The sequence below is a fragment of the Macrosteles quadrilineatus genome, unplaced genomic scaffold (genome assembly GCF_028750875.1).
Source record: "Macrosteles quadrilineatus isolate MER2022 unplaced genomic scaffold, UCM_ALF_1.0 Scaffold_1__1_contigs__length_201487025, whole genome shotgun sequence".
NCBI lineage: Eukaryota > Metazoa > Arthropoda > Insecta > Hemiptera > Cicadellidae > Macrosteles > Macrosteles quadrilineatus.
In genome coordinates, this window is record NW_026542594.1 from 70,047,954 (window position 1) to 70,073,101 (window position 25,148).

General features: G+C 34.8%; 1 long non-coding RNA gene across 1 annotated transcript; it reads right to left on the reverse strand.

The window, feature by feature from the left end:
- Positions 1 to 20,144: 20,144 nt before the first annotated feature.
- LOC128983550 (uncharacterized) lies at positions 20,145 to 24,845 on the reverse strand. The gene is made up of 3 exons (XR_008489862.1): positions 24,730 to 24,845; positions 22,635 to 22,793; positions 20,145 to 20,288 (listed from the first exon to the last, which is right to left on the reverse strand). It is a non-coding gene; the product is annotated as an uncharacterized LOC128983550 (long non-coding RNA).
- Positions 24,846 to 25,148: the final 303 nt, after the last annotated feature.

Below are 25,148 nucleotides of genomic sequence, written 5' to 3' on the forward strand. Positions count from 1 at the left end.
TCAATCTTTGTAATACAATTTTAATATTAACATCTGGTTCATTAAAATAGTGTAAAATTACCATATGATCGTAATGTAAACAAATCTGCTGAGGGAACTAAAAAGGCCTCTGGGGCAGAGTCCCAATGAAATTTACCTCGTTTCTCTTTTGTTAGCTCATCTACAGACCAAATCCTTTCTTTAGACACCCCTACCAAGTTTCTAAACCCAGCCGTTCTCTCATATTAGCTACGACAAAACGCCGTTTTTCCTCCATAAGAATAGCATGGGATGGGAATTTAAAGGCCACTGGGGCAGAGCCCCAAGGGAATTTACCACATTTCTTTGATGGCTCATCTACAGACCAAGACCTTTCTTTAGACACCTCTACCGAGTTTCTACGCCCAGCCGTTCTCTCAAATTAGCTGTGACAAAGAAAAACAGTTTCAAATCAATATATAGATATTCAAAATGTCTCATTTTATGTAGTTAGCTATATTGTATCTTACTGTATTTATTAACTGACTATGCTATAAACCTTAGCAGTTGTATGACTTTGTTAATAATTTGTGAAAATTCTAAGGACAATAAACACATTTCATTTCATACATTTTTGGAATAATTTTGATATAGTAGCTTTTTGATTACGAATTTGAACTGAAAAACAAATGTTTCGATCAAGATTTTAATAGGTTTTAAAAGCTAAGAGATACCGTATATGTACTGGTACAGTTATATAAAATTTAACTGACTCAATGTTTACACTTATTTGTATTTTTATTAAATTTACTAACTAAATTTCAACTATACCTACTTTTATTCTGTCCAGAGGTAGCTAGTACTTATATTTTCTTCTATCATCTACTTCACATTTGCTTTTTTACATTTACAGAAACCTCCTTAGTAGTTGTGTTTTTACAACCCTGCTTTAATTTGACTATGGAGAATATCACAAAACTAAGCTGCACGCAATTCACTTTTGTTTCTAAAATCAATTCAATATCTGTAACATAACTATGTTTCTTTAGTCAATGTTTTAAACGATGATGTAAATAAAAATACATACCGTACACGTTTTGAACTATGGAACGAGTTAAAATAATAGCTAATTTGTATTATGTTGTTGATTTATACTTAAATTGATGAAATTTGTGCCTGATTAACAATAATAGTGGTTGGTTTTCTAACAAAAGGTAATACAAGTTTTCCATTACTTTTTTCTCATTATTGTGATATATACACACTGATCTGCAGGTAAAGATTGAACTTTGAAAAAAGCTCAGTTGCTATGGTAAAACATATCAATTATATGTGAAATCATTATAAACTGTTTTTTTCTTTACTAAAGTGCTAAAGTTGTACGATTATTATTTCCTTATTTATACTTTATATGTACGTTTTCCAACAAAATAAATGTTTAAGTCCATCAGCGCCTCATATCAATCCTAGCCTTATAAGTTAGCCTAGCTTAAAGAAAGATATTTTTTTTACACGAAGAGTTTCAATTGAGTTATGTTCCAGAAAACAAAGGGGAATGTGTAACTATTTCATACAACAGAATGCAAGATCAAATTTTTTGCTTCAATGTCCTCTTTGTTGCGAAGCACGGGTACAACAGCTAGTATATAATAATTTTATTGTATTCACTAGCTCTTTCAGAAACTAGGTTTCCATCTTCAGGCACTAGTACACTGGTACAAAAAGTAAATACAGGGTGGTCTGGACCTAGCCTTAAACATTTTTTCGGGTGGTAGAGCAACACAGTGTGACTCAAATCCACAATTTAAAAAAAACATATTCCATACACCCACTTGCAGAAACATTATTTTGATTTTTTTTAGAAAAACCTGCACATTTACACAAAATGTTTAAATTCCTCTAGTATTTTAATACATTTTTATAACTTTGACACTACCATCATATTCTCCATTAAATTCTATGTAAGAATAGACAGCTTTTGTTGAGCCCGAAGCTTCAGAATTGCTATTTAAATTGATTAGAAATAAGAAATTTTGATTTTCACAAAAAAATGTTAAAAATAAGCCTACAGACACTTTTTTTCAAGAAAAAAACTAGAGATTAGCAAATGGCTACAAAAACTGCTCTTAAATCTTAGCTTTTAAAAGATATGATGAGGCATTTAATTTGCTTCCTTTTAAGTACATCTATTCCAGTTTTAACTGTGGAAAACATGGTTTAAGGAAAACAAAAACATACTATAACAAACCAAAAAGACACACATGATAGTTTTTATTATTATAGAAACAGCATGAGGCTGCAACAAAATTTGTAACTAGACAAGTTAAAAACAAATTCCAAGTATTAGATTGATAACCAAACTAAAATGCAAGTTCATTTTAATTTATTTTCAAAATGTCCTCCATTCTCTCTGATGCAGGCTCTAGCTCTCTTCCGCAAAGAAATCCATGGGGTTCAGATCAGGAGATCTTGCGGGCCAGGGCACTAGAATTGAATACACCTTGGACATTTTTAAAACAAATTAAAAGGAACTTGCATTTCAGTTCGATTATCAATCCAATACTTGGAATAATTCTTTTTGAATTTGTCTAGATACAAATGTTGTTGCAGCCTCATGCTGTTTCTATAATAATAAAAACTATCATGTGTGTCTTTTTGGTTTGTTATAGTGTGTTTTTGTTTTCCTTAAACTATGTTTTTCACAGTTATAACTGGAATAGCTGTACTTAAAAGGAAGCAAATTAAATGCCTCATCATATCTTTTAAAAGATAAGATTTTAGAGCAGTTTTTGTAGCCATTTGCTAATCTCTAGTATTTTTCTTAAAAAAAGTGCCTGTAGGCTTATTTTTAACCTTTTTTTTTTAAAGTCTAAATTTCTTAGTTGTAATAAATTTAAATAGCAATTCTGAAGCTTTGGGCTCACCAAAAGCTGTCTATTCTTACATAGAATTTAATGGAGAATATGATGGTAGTGTCAAAGTTATAAAAATGTATTAAAATACTAGAGGAATTTTAAAATATTGTGTAAATGTGCAGATTTTTCTAAAAAAATCAAAATAATGTTTCTGCAAGTTGGTGTATGGAATATATTTTTTAAATTGTGGATTTGAGTCACACTTGTGTTGCTCTACCACCCGAAAAAATGTTTAACGCTAGGTCCAGACCACCCTGTATTTACTTAATAATAAATCTATATAATTAATACGCTACATGAAACTTTGTCGGTTGAACTCCTCCGCCATTTCTTAACCGAATTTATTAATTGACGTCTCATTGGAAAGAGCGTGTCGCGTAGATTTGCAAACTGGCCTTACATTTTTGAAAAAGTCCCTTTGGCTCTGCCCCAGTGGCTTTGAAAGTTCCCATGTTATCCTTGTGAAGAACATAATTGTTTACATTTTGATCAGCTGTATAATTTAATCGCTATTATTTATTTTTCAATTCAATGAAACGCATTGTCGGGTCTGACTTAGGGGAGGTACGAATGAGGCATTAGTTCAAAATTCCTCCGTGAACAACGCTGTAGTAGAGAGTACTTTGGCAAAGAAGGTTTACTAATCGCAAAAATAGTTCTGTTCATAAAATAAAATTATAAATGCCTCAAATTCAATTTTATTATTTTTTAATTATAAAATTAAACTATCATAACCTAACCGAACTAACCAAACTTGCTGATAATGAAATAATATAACAACAGTTTATTAATAGAAAAAATAATTCTGTTTATTAAATAAAACTAGAAATTGCTCTACTAAAATTTTATAGTGACTTAATAATAAAATTAAACTGTCATAACCGAACCAAACCAACCAAACTTGCTGATAATAAAAAAATCTTGGACAAAAAGTTAATGCCATGAGCGGGATTTGAACACGGGACCTTCAGCATATCAGCCCGGCACGCTAACCATTGGGCCACCGAGGCCGATGACTACTGATCGTTTTGTTACGGTAATGGCGTTCCCTCAGCTAATAAGAAGCCCACAGCTGTCATCGTATCCTCTTCTATACCTCCCCTGAGTAAATACTCGCATTGTCTACTATTTGAGTTTGTGTAAACATAACCCCCTAGACGGATCGTGTTAGTATGGTTGTATCTTAAATTTGTGTATTTATCGTTGTTGTGTGTCGCTTTAAGGGATCGTGTTAGCATATTGTTACTTAAATTTGTGCATGTATCGTTGTTTTGTGTAGCTATAATTTTTTTATTTGTTGTTTTTTTTTCTTTTAAATGCTTCCGACGCGACGACAACGAAACATAGACAGGAGGCGTAATCGTGATAACTACTACAGAACAGTGGCGCGTAGGTTACAAATGCGCCCTAACGCTACCCCAAAACGACTTTTCGTTCTCAATAATTGACCCTCTATCAATGGCCTGTGTTGCCTGTACAGCGAGGCATTTTGAGAAGGAGAAAACCGGTCAGAACGCTTTAGGTTTATCAATAACAAAGATAAACATGGTCTGAGTTACACGCCGGTATTCTTTGAGTTGACTCTTTAAACTCATTGTAAATATGACTATTATTCGTTTTTAAATGACTCCTGTAATACTTTGCAATTGCTCGAATTCGAGCAACATGTACACTAGTTAATTTTAAACTAAGTTAAAACAGATGTAAAAATAGTCCAAGAATAGCATTTTAATGAAAAGAGTACAAAATGGTAGACATATTAACGAAGCAATGTTGTAAAGGATATGTTAATCCTTATATTCTTCTTATTTTAACCCAAGGAATCAATTCGTAAATGTTGTCCTCACCCTTTTTGAACTGTATGTGTCTGTCCGTTAACAAAAATTATCCGATTTTTAAAATGATGAAATTTGGTACAAACGTGTAAACCTGTTTTTTTTTTCAAACAAGTTTGCAAACCAGCATGATCAGAGTATGGGAACGGGTTTTTGGAGGATTTAAGGGATAAAAATTGGGTTTTCTCATGTTTGGCCTGTATAACATGAAGTTCCCCAATTTATCTCTAAATAATTTTGAAGAGCTTAAACCAACAAGTAGGCTAATTTAATGTGTATTGGAGTTTTTTTGTACGGTAATTGGTTACGGAGAAATTGAAAAAAATTTAACTTAAAATTTCCATGTTATTCTTACGGAGAATACATAAACTGATGTAGTTTGCTTGTTTATGGATATATTTTGATGAAACCTGGCAAATTTATTTATTTTAAACTTAGCTAATAATATATACTAATAAAAACTCACTTTATTACTCTCCCTGTAGCAGCAAACCTAGGTACTCACCAAACCTAATGTTATTGAAATAGATTGAATTGAAAATGAAATCAGGCAAATAGTGATGTGACGAGTCGAGTACTTTCCCGACTCGAGTCAATTCGACTCGATACCGCAACTACTCGAGTACTGGACTCGATTCCGACCTCCTGTATAGCACCGAAGCTCTGTTGACTCGTAGCTAACTACGAATTCTGGAAATGAATCTTGTCTTGACTCGAGTCGCTTTACTCGAGTCAGAAGTCAGGCAGACTTGGTTCGGACTCGTTTTATACTCTGTCTGTCTGTGTGGATTTAAAATGAGAGTGAGTTGAGCAAAGCTCGGTCCCCAGGTACTATTATTAATACACTACACGAAACTTTGTGAACAATAAGGCTTTTTTGTTTTAAGATTCAACCCCACATATAATATACCAAAATGTACGTCTAAGTGTGTAGGTGTGCAAACTGACTTTACATTTTTGAAAAAGTCCCTTGGGCTTTGCCCCAGTGGCTTTTTAAGGTTCCATTTCATGCTTATGAAGAACATATTTGTTTTCATTATGATAAGGTGGATAATTTCATTGCTGTTATTTTAGTTGCAATTTAAGGAAACGAGTGCTATAAACATTTACTCGCTTGGTTGAAGTGAAATATTTACTTTTTGAATTTGGGTTGGCGTAAATATTACAATTGAAAAAGCGAGAAAGCCTGAACAATTTGATATATACAGTACTAAAAATTAAACTGAATTAACACTGGCTGCATTTTTTTAGCAATCATTGAAAGGGCCGATTTGCAAACTATGGAAACATAGGAAAGTCATCAACTTTTTTTTTAGAATTTATCATTATTAAGGACAACTTAATGTGGCTATAAGTGGGAAACATTTGTAGAAAACACTAAAAAACAAGATCAGCTTTTGAAATATGATAAGATATTTAAAAGAAATATTGATTATATCGAACTGTTATGTACATCGTGAGTTTTTCATAATATTTGAGTTGCCCATTTTGAGGTAATCGGAAATTATTACTGTTATTCTATTTCAAACGCTAGTCTAAATCAACAGGTACACTAGTTTATTTCTATATTTTTACTGGACTATTTATAACATTAAGAAGAACTGACAGTAATAAAACAACCTCCAAAATTGATTTGATCAAAATGCTGTAGTAGTTTTTCCTTTCAGATAAGCCTGTTAAGACTGGGGAAAATATGTTTTACAACGGTAATTGTATGTGGGTTTTTTAAGATTATGATTGTGTTAAAGCTGGACTGAATATTTGTTAATATGTTCAAATAAAATGAAATCAAATCAAATCAAATAATCTTTATTCATTATTGATATTTACATGAATACATTGAATAGAGTCAAATCTTATAACTAACGTCCTTAATTAAAATGTGATATGATAGTTACAAATAAAACTGTTTTTAATGTTGTTGTATGACACTAATACAAATTTTTATTTTACATTCCTTAGATTTAAAAAAATCTTTACTTGAAAATTTAGGATGAGTCAATAGGTATTCTTTAAGGTGGGTTTTGAAACTGTTATATTTTTCTTCACGAAGAATATTCTTAGGCAGAATATTCTACATTTCCAACCAAAACCGGATCCGACTCAGGCTTACCATTTGATCTGATTTGCATGTTACTGTTTGGTTTTGTTTTGTCGTTATTCTCAGAAGTGATTATTTTTCAAGTTGATCTAACTATGTTTGTAGCTTCTGAAATCTGTTTATCAAAATATTTTTTTTTTATTTATTAAATACTGTTAATACTGTTCAATGAAATGGCAACCATACATAGTAGGTACCAAGTATGAATGGAGATGAGTGTAGGAAGAGTGGCGCGATCTTGTAGTCTTGTTAGTGACTAAGGCCGACATTCCTTAGACACAGCTGTTAATTAATAGCCCATACAGCTAATGGCAACTAAGGGACCTACAGTTTATAGTGGAATCCGAACCACATTTTTCCTTGCTCTTTCAGAAACTAGGGTTTCATCTTCAGGCACTAGTACACAGGTACAAAAAGTAAATATTTACTTAATAATAAATTAATTTTAAACAAAGTTAAAACAGATGTTGTAAAGGACATTGGAAAAATATATAAAAATTAATATTAGAAAAAAAATATTTTGAATTTTGTATTATAAATTATAAACTCGGAATTACTGAAAATAACTACATCAAGAACAATACTGTAATACATCCAAAATTCAAAAGATTATTTTTCTAATATTAAATTTTATATATTTTCCCAATGTCCTTTACAACATCTGTTTTAACTTTGTTTAAAATTAATTTATTATTAAGTAAATATTTACTTTTTGTACCAGTGTACTAGCATCAATCTCTATTATTACTACAGCTGGATCGCGCGCTGTGTACTGGGTTTTCGGTCCGACCGCTCGCCGCTCCCCCCACCACTAAGGTTGTTACTGTCTCTCTCTTACTCATTACGTCTTATGGCGTTTCCGTGTTTGCGCTCACAAAATACGCTATATCTCTGTTCATAGATTGAGGAGAGGGGATGAACATTGCTGTGTGAACACGTGTGAGTTCAGCTCCATTTATTTCTTACGTTTTCTGTGGTTTAAATCTATGTTTTTTCATTAGAATTATAACAGTGAAGCTCGTTGTAGTTTGTGTTTGTTGTTTAGTGACTGATCCGGCAATTTTTTTGTGTGATAGAATATATATTGACCATTTTAAAACATAACCTATAAGACATTACATGATTCGCTCGCCACCGAATTTACGTTCGGGTTCCAAAGGCAAGCCAGTGCTGCTCCCTGGCAGTGATAACCGAACTACGACTTAGCGGTCCTTATCAGCTCCGTCTCCAGCGACTAGTCCGACTCCGACAACAACAATGCCCAACAATGACATCAACGCAGCGCTACTCGCCGCGATCCAGGCAGCTGTGGAGAAGGCAGTAAGAGTAGCAGTTGAAGCGGCATTGTCTACGTTCAACGACGTGATAAAACAACTGCAGGGTGAGGTGTTAAAGCTCCACAAAAAGGTCGAAGAAATCGACGGAAAACTGGTCGAAAAAACTGATGAGTTGGAGCAATACCAACGGCGCAATAACGTCCGGATATTCGGGATAAAAGAGCGCGACAATGAAGATACAGACGCTCTGGTGACTGAAATCTGCCGCGAAAAGCTCGGAATCGACCTTCCGGTAGACGCCATCTCGAGATCACACCGAGTCGGCAAACACCAAGAGGCGGGAGAAGACGGTCGACCTCGTCACCGGGGGATAATCGTAAGGTTTACCTCCTATCGAGCTCGGCGGATGGTGTACCAGGCGAAGAAGAAACTGAAGGGGACCGGTGTTGTCATCAGGGAGGACCTGACTCATCTTCGCCAACAAGTATACAACAGGGCGGTGTCGCTGTATGGGAAGACGAGCGTCTGGACCCAGGACGGCAGAATTCTCTGGATCGACGGCAACGGCAAAAAGGAGGTGACTACGTGGTTGAGGGACCTACCTGCTCGTCCGCCTGACAACACCACGGACAGCACTGATAAGAACACGTAATTAGAACTATAATATCATACAAGTTTTACAAGTACAGTACTTTTTTCTTTAACTTAAAATATCAATACGTTTTACACTATGTTTAATCAAGATTTCACAGTTTTACTAGTTTAATTTTTAATGAAAGTTGTTTTTAAGTTGGAAGTTCAAGTTATTTATTATTTTGTTTTACTATCATTATTTAGGATTCTGTCACAGTTGTGTATTCTTACAAATGTGAATATGACGTAAACATTAGCTTACTTAGTTTATTTTTTATTTTTATCAATTTATTTTTTATATACTTATTTATTAAACAAAATTAGAAATTACTAGATTCATTGCCAGATCACGGCATATCAATGATAATTATTTCAAATGCTTATACTGTAATACCAATCATTATTTTAATTTATATAAAACCATGACATTCGTATTTTAAATAACTACATTTATTATTATTATTATTTGTTTTTTCACATGTATTTTAGTATAGTATTCGTATCCCTGTTTTAAAAGCGTGTTTAAAATTTTTAGTTCATTTCAATTTGTGTACATTTAATTTTGAATAAGGAGCTGAAAGCTAATCGTGTTTGTTCGTCAGTAATGAATGCTAAAGTTTTTCTCTATAGTAGCTTAGATATGTTAATTACTGTGTGTTATATCTGTGTGTTATAGTATGTGTGTGTGTGCGAATGTGTCTGTTGCAGCTACGCCGGTGCGCGTCATCGTCGTCTCGCCGCGGGTCCGAGCTGTAGGTCCAGGATAGCGGACCCGCACAGCGTCGCCTCAGTCACCCCTCCCCCGCCCACTCCTCTCCCTACTGATAACGCCCAGATCCTTATCAACAACCTCGCTCCCTTTACCAAACAATTCAAAGCTGCTCACATCAATGCTCAATCCCTCACAAAACATATTGACGAAGTCAGAGCAATATTTCGGACTCAAAATTTTGAAATCATTTCAGTTTCAGAAACTTGGTTGAAGCCGAGTATTTCGCCTGGGTTGATCGCACTGCCTGGCTATTCAGTTTTCAGAAACGATCGTTTAGGAAAAACAGGTGGTGGCGTTGCCGTTTATGTAAAGGACGGTTTGCAAGCCAGGCAGTTGTACGAGTCCCCAGGTGAGTACTCTGCTAAACCCGAATTCATTTTTTTGGAAATTCGTTTGTGTGGTTCGGATGCTCTTCTCCTGGGGACATGTTACCGCCCTCCGGGAGTGGGGCATTTGGCCGACTTTGAAAATACTCTCTTGCGCCTCATGCCAGGCTACAGTCGTGTCTTGATCATGGGTGACTTTAACTGTGACTTACTCAAACCTGGACGTTACGATTGCAGACAATTGACAAACATGTTTGACTCTTGCAACATGACGATACTACCACTGGACCCGACCCATCACACTGCTGAAGCTGACACCCTACTAGACCTTATTATTTTAAGTGATCCCGAATTTTCAGTCCTCCTTGGCCAGCTTCCAATCCCTGCCATTTCTCGACATGACCTAATTTATTGTGCCCTTGCCACGAGAGCTCCCAAGCCCAAACAAAAACTTATCTCTTACAGAGATTTTAGAAATTTTAATGAAGCAAATTTTTTGTCTGATGTAAATTTAACACCTTGGCACTTCATACATACCCTGGAGTCAGTTGATGATATGGTCGATTCACTTAATGAAACCATTTTAAAATTATATGACAAGCACGCTCCAATTGTCAACCGTAGGGTTAGTAAAAGTCGATCCGTTCCTTGGATTAGTGCGAAGATCATTGGCTTAATGGCTCGGCGGGACTCAGTCCATCGCAGAGCCAAAAGAACTAGGGATCAGGGGCTCATGGCCCACTACCGCCAGCTTAGAAATCAAGTAAAACAACATTTACGTAATGCTCGACTCCAATATTTTCATAGATTGTTTTCCGAAGGAAAGCAATCCTCTGCTATTTGCTGGCGTAATCTAAAACGTTTTGGATTTGGAAAGCAAGTTAAAGTTGTTCCCATATCAATTCCCATGAACGATTTGAATAATTATTTTTTATCAGTTTCATCACAGGCAAACGGTACAATAATTCAGAACCATTTAACTGAGTTAAAATTACGTCCCTTGCCAAATTCCATCACTAAATTTAACTTCAAGCCAATATTGCAAATTGATGTTTTGAAGGCTATAAGGCGGTCAACGTCTGACGCCACTGGTTCTGACAGAATCCCAATCTCTTTAACTAAACGAATCTTGTTTGCTCTCCTTCCAACATTAACTTTCATATTTAATACTTCACTAAGATCAGGTATTTTCCCAGAAAAGTGGAAGTCTGCGCTTGTCCGTCCCTTGAATAAAATCTCATCCCCATCTCTCCCGCAAGACTACAGACCAATTAGCATTCTTCCCGCCCTTTCTAAAGCACTAGAAAGAGTCATTCACTCTCAAGTTTCTGATTTCTTGGCACAAAATAACATCCTCAATAGCTTTCAATCAGGTTTTCGTAAATCATACAGCACTGAAACAGCAATGCTTCATGTAACTGATGACATACGTTTTGCTATGGATCGCAGCCAATGTACTATCTTAACATTATTTGACTTCAGTAAAGCCTTCGATACCGTAAACCATAGCATTCTCCTAGCCAAACTCCAACTTTTAGGTTTTTCTGATAATTCACTAAAATGGATGAGATCATATCTTCAGAGCCGAAAGCAGTGTGTGTGTCATGACAACATGACGTCCGACTGGAGAGATGTTCCCTGCGGAGTTCCCCAGGGTTCAATTCTTGGTCCTCTGCTTTTCACCATTTACATCAATGACATCAGTACAGTTCTACACCACGCAATGTTTCATATGTACGCTGACGACTTGCAAATCTATTCTCATTTTAAAGTGAGCGATGCAAATGAAACTATACACTTGATGAACCACGACATCGACAGAATTGTACAATGGGCAGAAAGGAATGGACTTAGACTCAATCCTGACAAGACAAAGCCAATCATCATAGGTCACTCACGGTTACTCAACAAAGTGGACTTAAACATTTTACCAAAAATCACTGTAAACGGTACAACTTTGCAATACCAGGACAAAGTAAAAAGTCTTGGTTTGACTTTAAACCGAACATTGGACTGGACTGACGCGGTGGTAAGCACTTGTAAAAGAGTGTTTGCCGCCATTCACACACTGAAGAAGATGCAACGACTTCTACCTTTTCACATTAAACTCTTACTGGTCAAATCACTCGTGTTTCCACACTTTTAACTACTGCAACACTGTGGTTAATGATATGACTTTGGTTTTGGCAACAAAATTACAACGAGTACAAAATTATTGTGTTCGATTCTTGTTCAATCTTAGGCGTGATGACCATGTCACACCCTATTACATTAATGAATCAATTTTGAAATTAGAAGACATCAGAAAAATACGAATACTTTTTATTACTCATTCGGCCATCAATCTTGGAATTCCAAATTATCTTGCAAAGAATTTTAAATTTTTGAATGAAAGAGGCGCAAGGGATACCCGCTCTGGCTCGTCCACGCTTCGCATTCCTCATCACAGAACAACTGTTTATAACAAATCATTTTTAGTAACAGCATGCCGCTTATGGAACTCCATACCTTTTCACATTAAATCCATAGAAAACCGATCCCGACTGATGGTGACGCTGAAAGGATATTACCTTGACCGGATGGCCGTGGCTTGGCGGGATGGCGTGCGTTAGGCCTAGATGCAACAGAGGGTGTACGTGTGTGTGTGTGTGTGAATGTATGTTAGGGAAGATTAAATAAATTATGATATTTTATAACTTGTTTTGTTACAAACTGTGTTGTATTTTTTGTTAATATTCTGTTGTTATCATTAGTTTTTTAGAGGTTAACTGTAAGAAGAAAGGACCATGAGGTCCTAAGTTCGCCTCAATAAAGAAGGATTTTCATTTCACTTCATTTCATTTCATAGTGGCTCGATTGTCAATTTGTTTACACAGTTGTAATCTGCATGAAATTGCGGAGATTATGGTATATGTTTTATATCAAAATAATTCTTTTTTAGATTATATTAATTCTTAAATCTACTACAGTAATTACGGTTTGTTATTGCCACTTTTTAAATTAATTATAAAGCTGTTATCATAGCTAATGATTAATTAACTTAATTTAGCATAGACACTTATGTTTTTAATGTTTAATCTTGTGTTTTTTATGCATTTAACATGTAGGAGAGGACCCATGCTGATCCGCAGCTTTAAAATAAACTAGTGGCTTGTAGGGACATAAGTCAAGTCCCTAAAAATACAGGATAGATATCCCAGTACAACATATCTTTTGTGTAAAAAAAAAACAAAAACAGTTTGTTATTTGTCTTTGTTTGCTTTTGTTGATGTTATTTCCAATAAAGAATTTTAATTATTCCAGAGGTTTAACTGCTAAAGAATAAATATTGGTTTATTAAGGTAGCTTTGTTTTTTTGGTTAATGCTGATAAAAAGGCTTCCACAATTGAAATACAGTATTGGAAATTGTCTTCGTCAAATAAGAAATGGCAGAAAATAGTGTGTTGACATAAACTTAGTTCTTGGTCAAAACCGCTAAATTAGCATCTCTACCCTACCCAGTTATTATTTCTAAGTCAATGCTCATTTTGTAAAGGTTTAACAAAATTAGGCTTAAGTAAAGGCATCCCATTGACAGAACTTAACCCTAAATTTGTTTCTGATGAACATTAAAAAAACCACTATTATTATTAAAATCCATATTTTTTAGCCCCTGAGCTGATCTTGTGACTAAATCAATAAATAAGGTTACCTTCGTCAATCAGCTCATAGAAGTTATAACATTGTTACGGCCGTTTCAGCATATCCATGCCATCATCAGACGTTCAGCCTTAGTGCCGTCGTTAATATACAAAAACACAAACTGTCACACGCGACGTACACATACATAAACATAAACGGGGGTTTTTGACTAAACAGGCCTGTTGATTAGACATATCCGCACAAGAGCAAGTAGCTGACTGGAGTCATTCTTGCGGTGTCGTGTCAGTGGCGGCATTATCATTTGTACTTTGCCCTCTTGGTCTTGAATCCTTCCTCTGACTTAAAATACTATTGAAAATTACATGTGATTTGAATTGTAGTTTGTCATTTAAAATAAGTTCGCTATTGTCATTTTTTGTATGTGCTTTGTAAATTTCAAATTCTTCCAGGGTGTCCAATTTATTGCCTTTTGTACATGTGTGAAGGATTTCCAAGCCAGTGTTGAGGTCATTTAGGTCGTGATTATTGTCCATTAGATGTTTAAGATGTTTAGATGTTTAGATGTTTGTCCATATTTAATGAAAAATACTACACACAGTCTGATGGCCTAGCAATGGGTTCCCCGCTGTCATGTATTCTTGCCGATATTTACTTAAATTATATAGTAAATGAATTTATATTTTCAGACTACAACAAACAAAAGCAAAAAATATTGCAGTACCACAGATATGTTGATGATACAATTCTTTTGTTCAACGGAAATAACAGACAACTGGATTTATTACACACTTATCTTAATACCATATCACCTAATTTAAAATTTACAATGGAAGTAGAAGAATCAAATAACATCAATTTTTTGGATTTGACCATAGAGAAAATAGACAATAGACTAGATTTCAGCATATACCGGAAGCCAACTACTTCAAACCAGACAATACATAACACCTCTTACCATCCACCCTCACAAAAGTTTGCAGCATACAACAGTATGGTGTATAGACTGCTAAACGTCCCCATGTCACCCACTAATTATCAGAAAGAACTCAATATCATTAGGCACATAGCAACAGCTAATGGATTTCAAGCAAATATGATCAGATCGACAGATTAATTAACAAACAAAAGTGTAAAAATAGGAATAAAAATGATGAAGTTTAGCATGATAAGAAGTATGTGTGTGTGGAATATTCCCATTCGTTACAGAATGTATTGGCCAAAGAATTAAAAAGACACGGTGTAGAGTTAACTTTTAGGACAAATAACAAGACTATGAACAAACTTAATGTTACGAGAAAGGTTATTGATAAGGGTGACAGGTCAGGGGTATACAGAATTAAATGTGCTAGTTGTCCTAGTGTTTATGTAGGAAAAACGGGGCGCACTTTTAAAACTAGATATAAGGAGCATCATCCGAAACCGAAAGCTGACAAACAAAAGTCTACATTTGCCCAACATCTAATGGACAATAATCACGACCTAAATGACCTCAACACTGGCTTGGAAATCCTTCACACATGTACAAAAGGCAATAAATTGGACACCCTGGAAGAATTTGAAATTTACAAAGCACATACAAAAAATGACATTAGCGAACTTATTTTAAATGACAAACTACAATTCAAATCACATGTAATTTTCAATAGTATTTTAAGTCAGAGGAAGGATTCAAGACCAAGAGGGCAAAGTACAAATGATAATGCCGCCACTGACACGACACCGCAAGAATGACTCCAGTCAGCTACTTGCTCTTGTGCGGATATGTCTAATCAACAGGCCTGTTTAGTCAAAAACCCCTGTTTATGTTTATGTATGTGTACGTCGCGTGTGACAGTTTGTGTTTTTGTATATTAACGACGCCACTAAGGCTGAACGTCTGATGATGGCATGGATATGCTGAAACGGCCGTAACAATGTTATAACTTCTATGAGCTGATTGACGAAGGTAACCTTATTTATTGATTTAGTCACTATTATTAGCCTAGTGTAAGTATATGTGGTGGTAATCCTCCTTAAGGTGCGATTGATTTACATATTCTACAAAAAAGGGCCTATTTTCTAATCAACGTTTAATTACTAACTATTTTGCGACTGGTTAGTGTTCCATTACCCAGTTAACGAAACTAATCACGACAAAAATACTTTTTGTTAGTTTTAAGAAACGGAAATTACCTCTACGTTCTACTGTTATATATAGGTGCTTTCTTTTCTACCGTGCATGCTAGGCTTATTATTTGAACCTATTTTGCTTGGAGCAATTAACAAAGTACTTAAGTACTTAAGTACTTAATGAACAAATACCTGTACAAACCTACTTCATCTTTATTCCCAAATTGTTTTCTAAGAGTAACCGTTGAGGCTATTCCACTTCATACAAAATATTGATTAAACACTACAATAAATCTCAAATATAAATGTTAGTAAATTTACAAAAAAGTTAGGGATAGATCTTTAACATATGTTTTGAAATCAAAACAAAGAAGATCTTATTTTAATCTTGAATCGTTTCTTTAATCTTGAAAACAATTTATTTCAACTTTGACATAACTAAAAAGTCTTGATTATTAAGGGTCACGTTATCCCTTTATATAGTTTGCTTTATATATAGTATACATTACATTGCAGAATTGACTGGCAAATGAGTAATCCAAATATGAGCTTACTTGCTTAATGATAAATCACGATCAGCTGTATTGAAGTAAACAAAAATCAGCAGTAAATGCCTTCAAATGCTATTCTTATGGAGAACATTTTACGTTATATCTAATTTTGTGTTAAGATTTTGGGAATTTCACTATTTTTCCCGCCGTCACGGGATCAAGACCTTTAATTTGAGCCCTCTCCCGTCGTTCTACGACTTCCCAGTCGCTCACAATTTTGACGCAAAGAATCGGCTTACGTAATTAATATATATATATATTATCCAAGAAAATCTAATTTATGATTTTTTATTGACTAATACAGTACGGTATCTTGAGCTTAACTGATTCAAACGATCAATAAATCAAATTAAACCCTATACGTTACTGTGTATTTTGAGTCCAAACATATAAAAATCATGAACAATACTGGAGCTATTGATTTTTAATCATAGAAATGTAGCGTGTCACCGTCCCTAAACCAAGTGTTGATTTAGTTGTTTTTTTGCTTTTGTATTTGCTTTTGTATTTAGGTCAAGTTGTAACAGTTTCCTTAGTTATTTTCGGCCTTTTAGGCTGATCTAACGGCGAATCATGTGATTTCAATGCAAGTGTAAGAACAAAAGAGACGCGTTGTAGTTACTATGATCCCGTATTTGAATAGGGAGGGACACACGGGCTTAATCGCATTTCACCCGCTGTACCAATATTAAAACAAGAAATCTGTCTGGCTTAATATTTTTTTAGTAAATTATTATTATTAAGCCTCTTAAAATACAGAGGTTATCTTATTTACTAAATGCATACTACTTTGTACTTATAAACAAATCACTTTAAACCAGATAAAAGTTGATTTAATGACAAAAGTATCAGGGATTAGAGAAGTTGTCATAATTTTTTCATAGTTTTTAAGTTATCAAAATCATACAATTAATTGTAAGTCTAGGAACATATTTAGGGACATTTTAGGACATAAGGGAATTTGGTCTTCGGCAAAAGTTGCACAAATTAATACTGTTCAAAAACACAAGAAAATGTAAATTGTAAAATTGTAAATGTCTTAACAATTGTATTGTATTGAAATATTATTGTCATACACAAATGGTTTGTTTCGTAAATAATATGTTTTTTCTCATAATTATTCTAAACCTTTTGGGGCTCGTTTCATTTGGCACTCCAACTGAACAAATATATGACTTTGGTTAAGTTCGCTGCATGAAGCATAATTTATTACTAATATGAAAAATCTCATATATTAAAAAAAAACTAGTGTACATGTTGCTCGAATTCGAGCAATTGCAAAGTATTACAGGAGTTATTTCAAAACGAATAACAGTCATATTTACAATGAGTTTAAAAGAGTCAACTCAAAGATTACCGGTGTGTAACTCAGACCATGTTTATCTTCGTTATTAATAAACCTAAAGCATTCCGGCCGGTTTTCTCGTTCTCAAAATACCTCGCTGTACATGCAACACAGGGCATTGATAGAGGGCCAATTGGGAAAGAAAAGTCGTTTTCTTAACTGATTCAAACGATCAATAAATCAAATTAAACCCTATAAGTTACTGTGTATTTTGAGTCCAAACATATAAAAATCATGAACAATACTGGAGCTATTGATTTTTAATCATAGAAATGTAGCGTGTCACCGTCCCTAAACCAAGTGTTGATTTAGTTGTTTTTTTGCTTTTGTATTTAGGTCAAGTTGTAACAGTTTCCTTAGGTTTTTCGGCCTTTTAGGCTTATCAACGGTGAATCACGTAATTTCAATGCAAGTGTAGGAACAAAGAGACGTGTTGTAGTTACTATGATCCCGTATTTGAATAGGGAGGGGGCACACGGGCATTGTCATCTAGGTATTAATCGCACTTCACCCATCGTACTGTCGACATCATTGCTCTTGCTCATAATTAATATATACTCACACATTCGCATCTAATAGTTCAAATAAACCTTAAGTATTCAGCATCAAAATTATTATTATTATTTTATCTTCCCCATCTCATTAGGGCCTACTACTATTAAATTAGAGTAGTGGTGGCAGCAGGGCCGGATTTAGCATTTTTGCGCCCCTAGGCCCAAAACAATTTTCCGCCCCCTAGTCTGGTCACAGTTACTTTCTTTCAAACCTTTATTAAAAACTATATCACGACCATAGGCTTAAGTTAATTGCTTGAATATCACTCTTCGTCGGAATCGTTGCATTGCAAGTTTTTTTTAAGAATTGACTTGTTTAGCATTAACAAAATGCCGTCTTATACACTTTTAGCAAATTTATGCCTTTACTAAATGCTCACGTTTGTGGCCGTGGCCGCCGTGGGACTGAACTGAAACAAAACAACTCAACTCACCGAGCATTCATGCAAAAAAAACATGGCCATTGATTCCAATTCAGGGTCAAAAACATGAACTCCATACAGTACGTGATACCATAGATTAAACATACTCCTTTAGTAGATTTGTCATCGTTTTGGATTAGCCTAGCTGAAAACAATTATTTTTATTTAAGGAGTATGTTCTATCTATATTTAAACCTAGTTTATCCAAAATAAAACAATCTAATCATTAAAAATAGGTCGTCTCCTGTTTATATTAAAATAAATTAAAACCCACATCATAGAACTAACCCTAAAATAATAGAAACAAAATTACGTGATAACTAACATCAAGTGTCACCAACATAAACTAGACATTGACAAATTTTGAATTAACAATGTCATAAGAAGTTGACTTGAGTGAGTTACATTTAACCTATGGTTGTACCATAGATAAAACATACTCCCTTAGTTGTACCGCATCTAGGCTTTGACTATTCAATGATCTAGGTTATATTTCCAAAGCAAAACAGAGCAATATTCCGGCCGACAATACCGATCCTTAGGTTTGAGGAGAAAATTACAGCATTAATGGTGCTTTGAAGGGTATTGCATTTTTCTAAAATCTAATGCAAACTGAAATTAATATTTTTTCGTAAATTTTAAAGGTAAATTCATCGTTGATTTGATATTCAACACAACGTATTATATATTTTTATTAGTTAATAACTTTTGTTTTGTGAAGTGAGGGTGGTAACAATGTCTACCACGTATGCGCCCCTAATCACTCTGATCAGATAGTACCGTACCGACTACCGAGCCCGAGCCAGCATAGTGGCAGTGCAGTGGCAATACGATGCGTACCGCTAGGGCGCTCGTCAACGTCAACATCCCTACAGCCTACTCCCGTATAACCGGTGTTCGCTACCAATTTTGTAACGAAATTGATGCGTAGTTCTGAAAAATACCCAGTCAGCACACAGAAGTATATAATATGTATTATTTACTTTGAGCCAAAGTAAATCCAAAATAAATTATACGTATTGAATTGATATAGAATACTTCTATTTTACGTCTATACGTCCCACTTTATTTTGTAAATAATACGTATTACTAATACGTCAATTTACGTAAACCATATACAAAAATAATACGTCAATGATATATGTATATGGAATGTAAATTTTGTACAAGCTTAACTGAAGCAATAATATGTAAATTTAAGTATTATTTATGTAAATCATCTTATGTACAGTAATGCAAAAAATATCTGAATCTAATTAAATTGTATTAAGAATCAATTTATCCAATTATGTTTAGCACCTAAATAAACATAATAATAAATGTTCTGTCAGTAATCAACATAAGAAAGATGGATTAGTTCTCAGCTAAAGTCAATTATTATAAAAATATTACTCATCCTAAAAACTTGAGGCACTTTTAAGGGTGACTCTTTAGGCGATAAACTATGGTCAGTACGGTAGTACTATGAAAACTGTGGTAAGTTCTAATTTATTTTTTTAAATTGTCTTGACTCATTCATGGTGTGTTAGTATTTGTTTGAATTGAATGCATAAAAATGTGTTACTTTATAGGAAAAAAATTCTCATTAATCAAAAGGAAAACTAATCATTCTAGAATTATTATCATATAATTAGTAATTAGAATTGAATTTGTACCCAACAAAACTAAAATCAGAACAGTAGGCAATAAGTACAAAGTACAGCTTTACAATAAAAATGTAATCTTAATAAATCAAGTACAGCTTTACATTTGAAAATTTAATCTTCGAGCCTGCCGGAACCATTCTTTAACCTTGGTTCCAAATGCCTTGTATGTGACATTGTCTCCGTGAGACGCTGCAACAACACCTGAAACATGATTTTACAATGTGATACCACAGAGTTTTCACTATAATTGTTATGTTATAAGCAAGTGTTAATGTGTTTGATTCAGTTTTTTCTCATAAGGTCGTTTCTACTTTGTCCTTTAACTTAGAAGAAGACTTTTTACGGGGGTTCAAAACAATTAACCCTTGATAATCCGACATGGCGGTGATGCCACTGGACACTAATTAGTTAATACTAAATACTTTACGAGTATAAACTCGGGAATATTTTGCAGAGCCGGTTTGAGTAGTAAGCATAGTACGTGGTCGAAGCAAAGCAAAATGGCGCATCCAATGTTCAGGATTAAGGAGACCCACAAATTGACTCGTTCATCAACACTTCTCTGTCATCTACTTGGACTGGTCTGGTAGACCTTTGCATGTTTCAGACATAGCCTACATACTCTAGCTTATTCGTGTATCCAGAAATAATCATTACCAATAACAGTGCCGTAATTAGAGTACTTGCGGACCTAGGTCAAACTAACCTCAGTTATCCTACGATCACGGCGAAATCGTTAACATATCCTGTGATCATGAAACCATTGCCACCTACGATCGCCATGAAATTGGGAAAATCACCACACATTGGTAGTCAAACATTTTTGGCAAACTGACATTCTAATGGGCCTATTTAAGTAAATGTCCGATTATTGAGAGCCAACTGTAGTTACCTAGATTAATAGAGGCCAAGTAATGATTTACAAAAAGTTTTTTTATGTTATGGATATCAAATACCCCCGCCACAGCAACCCTGCAGACTAAGCAAATTTCCATTTACTGGGCTGGATTTCTACTTAAGTACAGTAGAGTCTCGCAAACTCGGCACTCGATAACCCGGCAGTCTGGATAACTCGGCCATCACCTGGCTCAGAAAATTAGTGATTTTTGAGTACGACATGAGTTAAACATGGGCTCAAGTTAAATCATTCCCAACTTGTACCAAGGATTTATTGTACTATATCTGATGACTTAATACTGACTTGTAATATAAATAGGCCTATAAATAAATAAGGCAGCTAAAAGGACTACAAATTGTATGGTTCTTATTTATAACCCTAGTTCCCAATAACCCGACATTTCACAAACTCGACACCCTTCCAGTCCACATTACGCCGAGTTTTGGGGACTCTACTGCATTCCCTTAAAATTGTAAGATTTATTTCCTATTTACATAGGTAACATTGATTATAATGAGTAGGCCTACTGTACTTAGGTTTGCTGCTACAAGGAAGGAAGGTATTGAAGTGTTTTTTTATTTCAATTGAAATGTTCATAAACTAGAATGAAACAAACAAAATTGTCAGATTTGACAAAAATATATTTATATAGCCTACAAGCAAACTAGCCTACAACAGTTTTTCTCCATGAGAATAACTTAGAAATTATCAATTTACAATATTTTTCGATTATCCCCGTAACCGATAGGCATACAACAACGCTTCAATATACAAAATTATTTCTTTTATAAGCTATACAAAATGGTATGGAAAGAAATCGTGAAGTTTTGTGTTTTTAGAGTCAAAAATCAGAAAACCCAATTTTTACCCCATAAAACCCCCCATAAACCCTCGTTCCCATAGTCTGTTCAAATTATTTTGAATAAACGTAGGTTATACATTAGTACCAAATTTGATCAAAATCGGTTCATTTTTGCTCGAGATATCGCGCTAACGGACATATACATACATATGTATATATTTCATATATATATATATGAATTTAAACGGAGGGTGTTTTTGGCCTATGGAGGACCCAAAAATGAAAAGTAAATCGGTCCCGGGTCGAGGTCTTACCATGAGACCTACAGTAATAGCTTATTTCCTATATGGAAAATTCGCTAAAAGAATTTAAACTTGTTGTTAGCTTGTTAAAATTTTCCTTTAACTTTTTTTATAACTATTTCTTCTTTTTCTTTTTGATATTTTCTGTTTTTGTTGGTTTGAATTAGGGGCCCAAAATAAAGTCTCCGGTTGGGAACATAAGAGGGTTTTAATTGAATCTAATGATGAATATAGAACGGATTCACGTTTAACATTAGCCTATTAGTTTTAGAAAAAAAAAAACGGCATCTCATCCTTACAAATTTCTCCCACAGTCTCCCCATGATTAGATACAGATTAGATTTAAATAAATCAAATATTTCACACACCTTTAAAAAAAGAGTGTTCATAAATATTAAGTTGGGTAGCTTTTTAAAAATAGATTTAAAATTATAACTAAAACAAAAGAGTTAATCACTGCTCCCCAGGTAAAATAACTTTTCAGGGGCTATTATTTAAATTCCATTAGATTCCAGTAACTATTAGTAGGCAACTATTATACTCACTCTCCAGTGTTTTATGAAGTTGAGGCTGTGGAGGGTCCTCTTTCCCTTCCTTCCCTCCCATTTGAAGCTAACATCTACTTCGTTTGTCCGCGATCTGATGAGGGCTCGACAGCCAGAGTCCACCACTGTTGCGCCCCCAATCCTTTGAAAGAAGTCGATCTACAAAAACAAAAAAACTTTTTAGTCATATTTAATCATACTTTCGGCTAAGTCCTTCTTAGGTGTGTTTGACTGTTATAACCATTCTATTTCCCGAAACAATAAGTAAATCCAGACCTGATTCCACAACTGGCCCCTAGGAGTGAACATAACATAACCTAGATACAGCAACAGAAGGTATGTTTTTTAAATTAGGCCTATTTGTTGCATTCACAATTAATTAAGTTTATCTTATTTACTTATGACAGATATACCTATCCATGCATAAGCTAACTTAATTCCTTGTAATAATTGTTGAATGAAATTGTGTATGCCTAAGGCCCATATTATATGGACAGGAAAAACGCGACAGATTTTTCGCCGCGTAGACGCCAAGCCTACCGAGCAATGGACGTCACTATGTGCAAGTTATACGAACGTTTTATCTGTCGCATCGGACACTGTAAACCTGGCGTCAGCGTGGACAACGCGACCGGACCGGTAAAACTGGCGGAAAAAACGCGACAGAAATTATGCGAGTACCTACTGTTATACGGGCAGCTTTTACACAGCAGATCTGTGCTTCACCCCACCATACTTCTCCGACAGGATAGTTCCCAGGCGACTTATCGGGAGTGGAAATTCACAGTTCGGCGACCTTCGGGCTCCCTCGGAGCCTGTCGCGGCGTGTTTACTGCTCGTATAACAGCTCCCTGGCGTCGATGACACAGCGTGATTGCTGATTGTATAACAGCACTGAATTTGTGAATCAGCGTCGGCGTTTTATCTGTCGCGTTCTTGCTGTCCGTATAACATGGGCCTAAGTTAATTAGCATATAGTATAGTTACCTATTAGTCATTTGTAAATAAACAAACCGTCTAACAAAAACTGGACAGGTTCAAAAACCCTTAGCCAAAAAATTAACTTATCTCTTGATAATTTAACATAAGGAAGCATATAGGCCTAATTAGTTGCGTTAAAATCTTAGTGTAGGCCTGGGAATTACCATTACCTACTGTAAATTTAAACAACATCAAGCGTAACTTAAAACACAGAGGATACTCGTCCAGTAACAGGACGTGGATAAACTTAGGCGTCCGGCACTGACGTCACAGGGTTGTGAGGGCCCGGAACGCCATTACCACAACGATACGATGTACAACCATCGGTGTTTGTGGTGTAGTGGATAGAGTGCTAGGCTGATTAACGCAAGAGGTCCCTGGTTCGAATCACATCGGTAACTTTAACTTTTTGTCAAAGATTTTGCTTTGAATGCCATTAACTGTATATCTTTTGTTAGAATTTTTGGCATTTATAATTTTATTTTATGAACATAATTTAACCTTCATTCATTATCATTTTTCATTATTAGCAAGTTTGGTTGGTTAGGTTAGGTTATGACAGTAACTGCTGGACGCCTAATCCACGTCCAGTTACCGGATGCGTATCCTCTGCGAATTTAAAAACCCTGTAACTTACTAATGTGCTAATTAATAGGCCTAACCTAAGTTAGTTAATATCGTAGGCCTACTTGATAAAATCTTGGCTGCACTTTAGTTTCTGTCCTACATTTACTCACATACGGTAACTCAAGTTACCTAGTACTTAAATGCATGTTTGGTTAAGGTTAAGTTAAGTTTAGAACAGTTTCATCAGCTGGTAGCACAAATAGGCCTACCTATTTGTGTAGTACCGTACCTAAATAGGTACTAGAAAACATGTTCTAATATTCGTGGTTAGTAGTCCTATAATAGTAAATGTAGGACAGAAACTAAAGTGCAACCGAAATCTTGAAAGAATACACACCTACCGAAAATATCATCCAAGACCAGTAAAAATGAAGATGTGACTTAAATCTTCTTTATCCAATTGTCTGTGATGTAACTTAACTTAGCCTAGCCTAATTAAAATCCAGTATTTGCAAGTTTAGACCATAAATAAAAGCAGAACACTTACCTTTGAGGGTTGTAGAAAATTGATGATGAATTGAAAACATAAATAAGTTAGGTTGATCTAGCGAAAATCTTAAAAGTAGGCCTAGGACCAACGGTAACACCGATGGCCAATAAACTATGGATGTAAAACTGCCAATAAACCAACATTAAGCTATGACGTCAACGTCAGATCAGCAGATCAAGAAGGCCGTGGCTTCAGAACTTCCTAACCTCAAATGCATGTTTCACTGAAAAATGTGGAAATCATATATTTTGAGCAGTGTTTAAGTGTTTGTTTTACTAATGTACCATTTTTATATAACTGAGTTGCCTAAATAAAGTACAATAACCATTAATATCACTTGTTGTTATTCCATTGTATCACTCTATGAACCACTAACCTCAAAGTGCATTACTCGCAACAAAGATATGTAAACATTC